Consider the following 8,977-nt stretch of genomic DNA (forward strand, 5'->3'; position numbering starts at 1 on the left):
GGTGTGGGTGTGGGTGTGGGTGTGGTTGTAGGTGTGACAGTAGTCGTGGGTGAGGGTGTAGGTGTGGGTTTCGGTGTGGGCGTAATCGTGGGTGCGGGTGTGAGTGTGGATGGATGGGTGCGGGTCTGAATGGGTGTGAATGGGTGTTGGTGTGAGCGTACGTGTGGATGGGTTCGTTTTTCAACTTTTCTCTATAATTCACAAAAAAATGGAAATCTGCATACATTTAGGGATATCTAAAGCAAACAAAATTATAGTACTGTTTAAGATAAATTAGAAAAAACGAGACTTTATAGAACTGATTCTTGAATCTCTGTTAGCTAATAGCACTAACAATGATAAAACGATGGTAACAATATTATCAGCAATAAGCAATAAGTGACTGGGATGATGTTGTGTACATGTGTTTCACACGGTAAAGACTTCCTTTGGCTCAGTTCCATTATCTACTGATGTCATACAGTTTGTAAAACAATACTTGTTGTTTATTCGCAACTATAATTGCAATGGGAATGACAATTGTAGTTGCAGCTGTCATTGCAAATGTCATTGGCATTGTCTTTGTCGTTGTCGTTGTCATTTTTATCGACATTATCATTCTCACTCTCATTGCCAATGTTACTGTCACTCTCATAGTAACTCATGGTAACTGTCACTGGCAGTCCAATCAACACTTCAAGATGCATTGGTATTGGCACTGTTATTGGCACTGAAATCATCAGGATTATTGGCAGTGCTAAAGACAAACTTCTCAAAAGGCCCTACCATTATCATTGGCATTGTAATCGTTGCAGGAAATACTCGTTGTAGATCATAATGGTTTAGGTTCCACCGTAGTCATTGCCTAGTTTGTACGACTTAAAAGCTCGGCAGTTTATAAGCTTCCACAGTTATATTTCTTTGTTCTGGATAAAGGCAGGATGGGTTCTTCGAGCTCTCTCAACCTCTTCGTCACATTGTAACCTCGACTCCTTTACCAGAACCTCACACACACACCCCAAACCCGCTGTCTTTTCGAAAAACTTTTGGCTGGAAGCGCGACCTGGCTGGCTGGTTGGCTGGTTGGCTGGCTGGCTGGTTGCCTGGTTGGCTGGCTGGCTGGTTGGCTAGCTGGCTGGCTGGCTGGCTGGCTAGCTGGCTGGCTGGCTAGCTGGCTGGCCGCGTAAGAGATTTGGACTGTGTAACTTCCTGATGGATTTTCTTTGCCTTGAGCGAAACCTGCCCAAGAATTCCGCAAGGAAGTATAGGGGCTTCCCACAGACATTGGGTTTTACCTCCCCCCCCCCAAATGGCTTTTCCGATGGAAGGTAGTAGACATTTGCCAGGCGTTCTGAACCCAACACTATATTGGCACACTCCGAGAATCTCTATCTCAAACATCCTTCCTTAGTTTCAGCCATGGTATCTCCGAACATCTTAACACACTTTGAAGATTCTTTATCAACTGAGACTTCGTTCAGCTCGTGGTTCGATCTTCATGAGCATGAAGAAATCGTCTAGTGGAAACTACAAAAGACTCTACAAAGTGCATCATAGTATCCAGAGAATTAGTCAAGGTTTAACTTGATATTTTAATCATAGGTTGTCCTCTGCATATCTGAAATAATAACTTGAGATTTCAAGGCAATTCTCCCCAAAACTCTAGCGATAAATACTTTATATTTTTCCCTAGCTGCCGTCAGACAATTTTATTCATCTAAGAGAACCCTCCCTCTTCCCCCTCTCCACTACCATCGTTTTAGAATTATGCTGTCTTGGTTAACAAATAGACGATATCCTTCACTCTCGATTTTTTTTTTTTTTTTTTTACGATTTCATTAAATTCAGGGAAATGCCCCGTAGCGTTTAAGGGTTAATAAGATATGCATCACACGCGGCATCCTAAAAGGAGCCTGCTGAGGTTGATGCATTAAAAACATGTGTAATCTCCTGATGATCCAGGGTTTATCCGAGTCATTTCCAAAGGAGCTGTGATACTCGCAGCTTGCGTGCCCGCGCGCGCGCGGTCGCCCCCGGGTGAGTCCTTCGGCTCCACGACGCAAGTGGACGAGGAGGAGGAGGAGGAGGAGGAGGAGGAGGAGGAGGAGGAGGAAGAGGAGAAAGAGGAGGAGGAGGAGGAGGAGGAAGAGGAGAAGAGGAGGAGGAGGAGGAGGAGGAGGAAAAGGAAAGAGGGCTTTCCCTTACATACCCCTAACATGGAAGCCTCACACCAGTGCCCTTTTGTGTGTGTGTGTGTGTGTGTGTGTGTGTGTGTGTGTGTGTGTGTGTGTGTGTGTGTGTGTGTGTGTGTGTGTGTGTGTGTGTGTGTGTGTTAGCCTTCGCAACTGCTAACCCAGCTGTCCGAGTTCGAATCCCGCCCAGGGCTGAAATAATTTAGGTATCATTGCGCTGCGAGTAGTTACTCCAACTCTCGTGAGCGGGGAATTGGGGTGTGTGCGTCAGGTCACAGCATTACCCATAGATCGGTCATACATGAGATCTAATCTCTCGTCCGGGAGGGTAGTAGCTATTGATCACGAGTCCAACACGTGATCCAAGACCATGGTGAATTACACAGACACACACAGACACACACTACCCCTTGCTCATTGAGGACAGTAACAACTTGTAGTATCAGTGAAGCTTTAAAGGTAACCATCTATGCCTGACACTAGCTGTACATCAGCTGCTCAAACACTGCTCACACAGGTCACAATTTTGGAGTTGAGGTCATTCAAGAGTCGGTAGTAGGTCTGAGGTCATTCGTATTCAGATTTTCCTCAACATCCGCAGCGACTCCCTTGGCATAGCTGTCAGACCTCTAGTCCACCTTTCCAGAGTCCTGTATTGGTCAAGTCCCAAGTTAATCTGGTAGTATAACTAACATTGCTATTCTACAGTGTCTCACACTGCTCCACACCACTTCTCGACTTGGGGCACTCTCCATTGCACTCCTCGGTAGATTTTAGTTTCGCGTTTGAAGGTCTCCCATAGTCCCTCAAAGCCCTTAAGGCTTCCAAAGCCCTTAAAGCCTCTAAATCGATTGGGATCAGCTATCATATACTCGTTAACATAGACATAAATATTGAACAAAATTAATTAGCATTTCGCTTTCGTCATTTCGCTTACCTACCCTAAACCTCCCAACGCACGAATCGCCTGTTGCAAACAGTGACTCCGTAAACTTCAAATCCCGACGTCCGGGGAGTGAAATTTTCTGCCCCTTTGCAAAACCTTAGGTGGGTTTCTGCCCTGATCAGTTGGGAGTGCTGCCCATTGGTACCATCTAGATTCTTATACACAACTGTTTCCCATTTTCGCAGTTAAGTGATTAAACACATAAACAAAGTTATATTATCTGATGTCTATAAAGAGACGAAAGATATTTTGGCAGCGTGGAGTGGAATACACTGAAGAATCAAACCAGGAAGAAAGTGTAATAGATTCATATGGAAGACGAAATTATTTATGGGATTGGTGCGGAGCGTAAAATGAGATCAGGGGGATGCGTATAGAGGCTTTTGTCTCAGAGGGACAACGTCCCGAGAGACGAAGAAGAAGAGAGAGTTGGGCAGGTAAGAGGGATGCTCTAGCGGTAGATTCTCAAAGATGAAAAGACACAGTAAGTAAAGGCGCTTGGTAGTCTTTCCTTAAGCCTCTATACTGTATAGCAGAGACACGAGTGTACACAGACACATACATACATGCATACACACACACGCACGCACACACACACACACACACACACACACACACACACACACACACACACACACACACACACACACACACACACACACACACACACACACACACACACACACACACACACACACATAATGTCCTTCGCCACATGTTTATCTATTCATAACCACATACACATAAACTTCACTTCATTCACTACTCATGCACATATGCACGTGCGTGCGCACGCACACACAAGCACAAACGCACGTATATACATACACAATCATGCTCACACACTAACACACGCACATACACATATACACACACATACACGCACAAACACACATATACACACATATATACACACACATACACGTGCACACACACACACACACACACACACATACACACATACTGACAGAAGATGTTTTGGTCCATGACAAAGCCGGATGCTGAACAAAAAGTGAACAAGTAAATAGATACAAGGTCAAGAAGACGACAGTTAAAGATATCTCATTGCGAGTGAGTGGATCCTGGCCACGGACATGCAAAAGAAACTGAGAAAATAAAAGTTGTATGAAAAGAGAAGAACGAGCAAACAACTTATCTTTCAAGCGAAACGTACAAGAATAGAATGATTCAGCAAAACCCGAAAGGAATAAATTCGACGAAAGTTTTCTTACTGGACACACATCCATGACCTAAAACGGCAGCCACGCACCAGATGCGACAAGTATTAATCCTACAAATCTCTCCCATTGGTGGACACAGTCGAGGGTCATAGAAGGGAAATCCTTTGTCTACAGAGACCTGAAGACGACGACAAACCAGCAGCCTGAGTGACCGAGCGGACGGCCGGCCTGGCTCCAAACTCAATTTCCACACCCTAACAGCTCGACTCTTATGCATGAGATGCCCAACACGTATCACACATGTGGGTATATACATACATGCAAATAGGCATCCATACATACGCATACGAGGAGGGTGCATTGCAGCCCTTCTTTGGGATAAGAAATGCATACATGCAAGGTGTGTATCTGTTGCAGCGATAGGAAGACGTGTTTAGATTTGTGTATGCATGTTTAGATAAGACTAAGTGATAGACAGAGATAGGTTGTTAGGTAAACTTGTGATCAGCATGCAGGTTTATAGATGAATGGATGTATTTTAGAAAATTGTATGCATACACGCTGCTGAGACAGACATGTGTAATTACGCATATGTAAAACACACACACATATACACACACATAAACACACACACACATACATAAACACACACTCACACACACATACATACACACACACACACACACACACACACACACACACACACACACACACACACACACACACACACACACACACACACACACACACACACACATACACACGATGGCGCAGTGATAGCGTTCGCGGCCGCCACTACGGCGGTTCGGGTTCGAATCCCGCCCAGGGCTGAAATAATTTCAGTATTGCTGCGCTGCGAGTCGTTACTCCAACTCTCATGGGCGGGGAGTTGGGTGTGTGTGTGCGTGTAAGGTCACAGCATTACCCATAGATCGGTCATATATGAGCTCTGAGCTCTCTTCCGGGAGGGTAATAGCTATCGATCACGAGTCCAACACGTGATCTAAGACCATGATGACCATGGTGAATCACACACACACACACACACACACACACACACACACACACACACACACACACACACACACACACACACACACACACTTTCAACGAACGGACGGCTTGAAGAACGTTCTGAAGAAAAGTGCCGATTGTGGATCCCAACGCAAAGAGAAGTGCCTTTTTGTATTTACAGGGTGGGGGGAAATTGCTCGTGGGGGTAGTGGGAAAGTAAGGAAAGAGGAGAAGGGGAGGGATTGCTGGGGAAATGGAAGGAAATGAGGAAGTAGAGGACTTGGCCCAAGCAGACCGCCGAAAAGTAAACAAACGACCGCAAGCCCAACTGGAAGACGACGAAATGTCTAATAAGAATGTAAAGATTAGAAGTATAGATAGGAACAATACAGTAGGAAGTGATGAGAATATTTTCAAGGGATTTAAAGAGGGTGGGGGGGACACAACCCCCCCCCCCCCCCGACTGACAAGACTAGAGGAGAAGGTTGATAAGGTGATCGAGGACTTGGAGAGTAAATTAGGTCATATGAACACCATTTTACAAAGGGTTGAAAGATTGGAAGAACTAGAAAAGGCGAATAAAAACTTAACTGATGAAATAGAGGACCTAAAAAGACAGTTAAGAGATGTAAAGGTGGAGAATGAGGAATTGAAGAAGAATAGTAAAGAAAACAGAGAGACAATAGCTAAAGAAGCTAAGAATTGGAAAACAACCCAAGAAGGAAATAAGGTTTCATTCACTGACATAGTCAAACAGCAATTGAAAGAACATACTGAAGACTCAGTTATTAAAGTGATGAGACAAAAGGAGAATATAGTAAGAGATTTAGCAGACAAGAAGAAATGTATAATTATATTAGGAATGGAAGAGAAACACAACCCAGATAGAACCACAAGAATCAAAGAGGAAAATGAAAAAGTAAGCCAATTACTAGAATCAGTTCAGGAAGATGAACCAGAAATTATGAAACAAATCGAAGAGAAATTTAGACTCGGAAAGTATAGCACAGACAAGACCAGACCAATTAAGATTAATTTCAAGTCACAAACAACGGCAGAGAATATCTTATCCAAAACAGGGAAACTAGCAACAAGTGAACAATATAAAAAGATATGGATAAAAAGGGAAATGAATAAAGAGGAAAGAGAGGAAGAAAAGCAGAAAAGACTGGAAGCTAAGGCAAAAAACGAGAACAGAACGGAGTCAGAGAAAGAGAGATTCTATTGGAGAGTAGTGAACATGAAACTAAAGAAGTTCGACATACAAAAGAAAAACATAAGGGAAACAGAGAACACAATGGAAGTGGCAGAAAACTAAGAGTGTCTTACACAAATATAGATGGATTAATAACAGGATTGAATGAGCTGAATGATTATTTGAAGGAAAAAGAACCGGACATAATGGGAATTGTAGAAACAAAATTAAAAGGCCCACTACCACCCAACAGTGTAGGACATGATGCATACAATTATTGGATTAGAAACAGAGAGAAAAAGCAAGGGGGTGGAGTTATGTTCCTGACTAAGAAGGATATAAACGTGAAAGGTGTCATATATGGAAAGAATACAGTAGAGATGATTATGATAGAAGTGGAAGACAGAGATAAGAAGAGCAGAAAATTTGTGATCAATTATGTGCCTCCAAAAACAGCCTCATGGGAGGAGAGTGAACATAAAAGTATGTTAGAGGACACAAAGATAACATTAAATAAAATAATGGAAGATGGAGGAAGAATAGTTATGATGGGCGACTTTAATTGCAAAGAAATCTGCTGGGAAGAAATGACAGTAAAGGGTGGAGACGACTCATGGGGAAACGCTCTACTTGAGATGATTATTGACCACACAATGACACAATGGATACAGGAGAACACTAGGTATAGAAATGAAGAAGAACCATCGAGACTAGACTTATTAATTACATCTGAACCTAGAATAGTGGACAAGATTGAATATAAAACACCAATAGGTAAAAGTGACCACATATTGATTGAACTGGAACTTAATGAAGAAAAATACATCAAAAGAAATGAACAATATAGAAAAGAAAGAATGATGTATTAAAAAAAAAACTTTTATAAAATAAGACAATTATTTCAACAAGAAAACTGGGAATAAAATATACAAATAATAAACACCAGTGGAAGAGTAATGGAATATTTTGACAAAAATTTACAAAAAAGGAGTGGAAAAGTATGTCCCAAGACAAAAACAAGAAAAAGAATATGTAAAATGCTGGTACAACAAAAGTTGTAGGGAGTTAAAAGACAAAAGAGACAAAGCCTGGACCAGATGGAAAAAAGACAGAAGACCTGAAAAATGGAAAATATATACCGGTTATAGAAATGAATATGTACAAACGTGCAGAGAGGAAAAGAGAAAATATGAAAAAGACGTCATAGAAAAATGTAAAGATCAACCAAAACTATTCTACAGATTTGTAAACAATAAACTGAAAAACAAACAGGACTTGGAGAAATTAAGACAAGGGGGAGTTGAATACACTGAGGAAATGGAAATGGCGGAAATTATGAACAAACATTTTAAATCAGTGTTTACAAGGGAGAACATACAACCTAAAGAGATTGAATGGAAAGAGAAAGTCCCCCCTATAGAAGAAATAGAAGTATCAAAGAATGAAATATTGATACACTTGAGTAATCTTGATGTCAGAAAATCGTATGGACCAGATGAAATAGCAAACTGGATTCTGAAAGAATGCAGGAATGAACTGGCAGACAAAATACATAGCATAATAAGCAGTTCCTTGAAAGAAGGAAAAGTTCCAGAAGATTGGAAAAAAGCAAATATAGTACCTATATATAAAGGAGGAAATAAAGAAGAACCTACCAACTATAGACCAGTCTCTCTAACAAGTACAATAGCAAAAATTTGTGAAAGAATTATCAAAAGTAGATGGGTAAAATACTTGGAAAAAAACAACGTACTAAATCCAAGGCAATTTGGATTCAGACAAGGACGATCATGCGTCACCAATTTAATATGTTTCTACTCAAGGCTAATAGATATAATACAAGAAAGAGATGGATGGGCTGATTGTGCATTTCTAGACCTAAAAAAAGCTTTTGACAAAGTACCACATAAGAAGTTGCTTAAGAAACTAGAATCTGAAGGAGGAATACAAGGTAAATTACTAAATTGGATGGAAGACTTTTTGCAAGAAAGAAAAATGAGAGTAGTGATAAGAAACCAGCACTCAAAATGGAATGAAGTAATAAGCGGTGTCCCGCAGGGAACAGTTCTGGCCCCAATAATGTTTGCTATATATATTAATGATATGGATGAAGGAATTGAAAGCTATATGAGCTTCTTTGCAGACGATGCAAAACTACTGAAAAGAGTGAAAACTGAAGAAGATTGTGAATCACTACAGAGAGATCTAAATAAAGTACAGGAATGGAGTAGGAAGTGGGAGATGGAGTTCAATACAAAAAAGTGTAGTATAATGGAATTTGGAAAAAGCAAAAACAGAATAACAGGATCATATAATTTGGGAGAAGAAGGAATAAAAAAAGTAGAAAATGAGAAGGACCTGGGAGTCATTGTTATGAATAATATGTCACCTGAGAAACATATAAATAAGATTTTTGGAGAAACTTATAATTTAATAAGAACAATCAAAGTGGCATTTACATACCTGGATG

Source organism: Oratosquilla oratoria, chromosome 11, assembly GCF_046742065.1.
Source record: "Oratosquilla oratoria isolate Oo_2021 chromosome 11, ASM4674206v1, whole genome shotgun sequence".
Taxonomy (NCBI): domain Eukaryota; kingdom Metazoa; phylum Arthropoda; class Malacostraca; order Stomatopoda; family Squillidae; genus Oratosquilla; species Oratosquilla oratoria.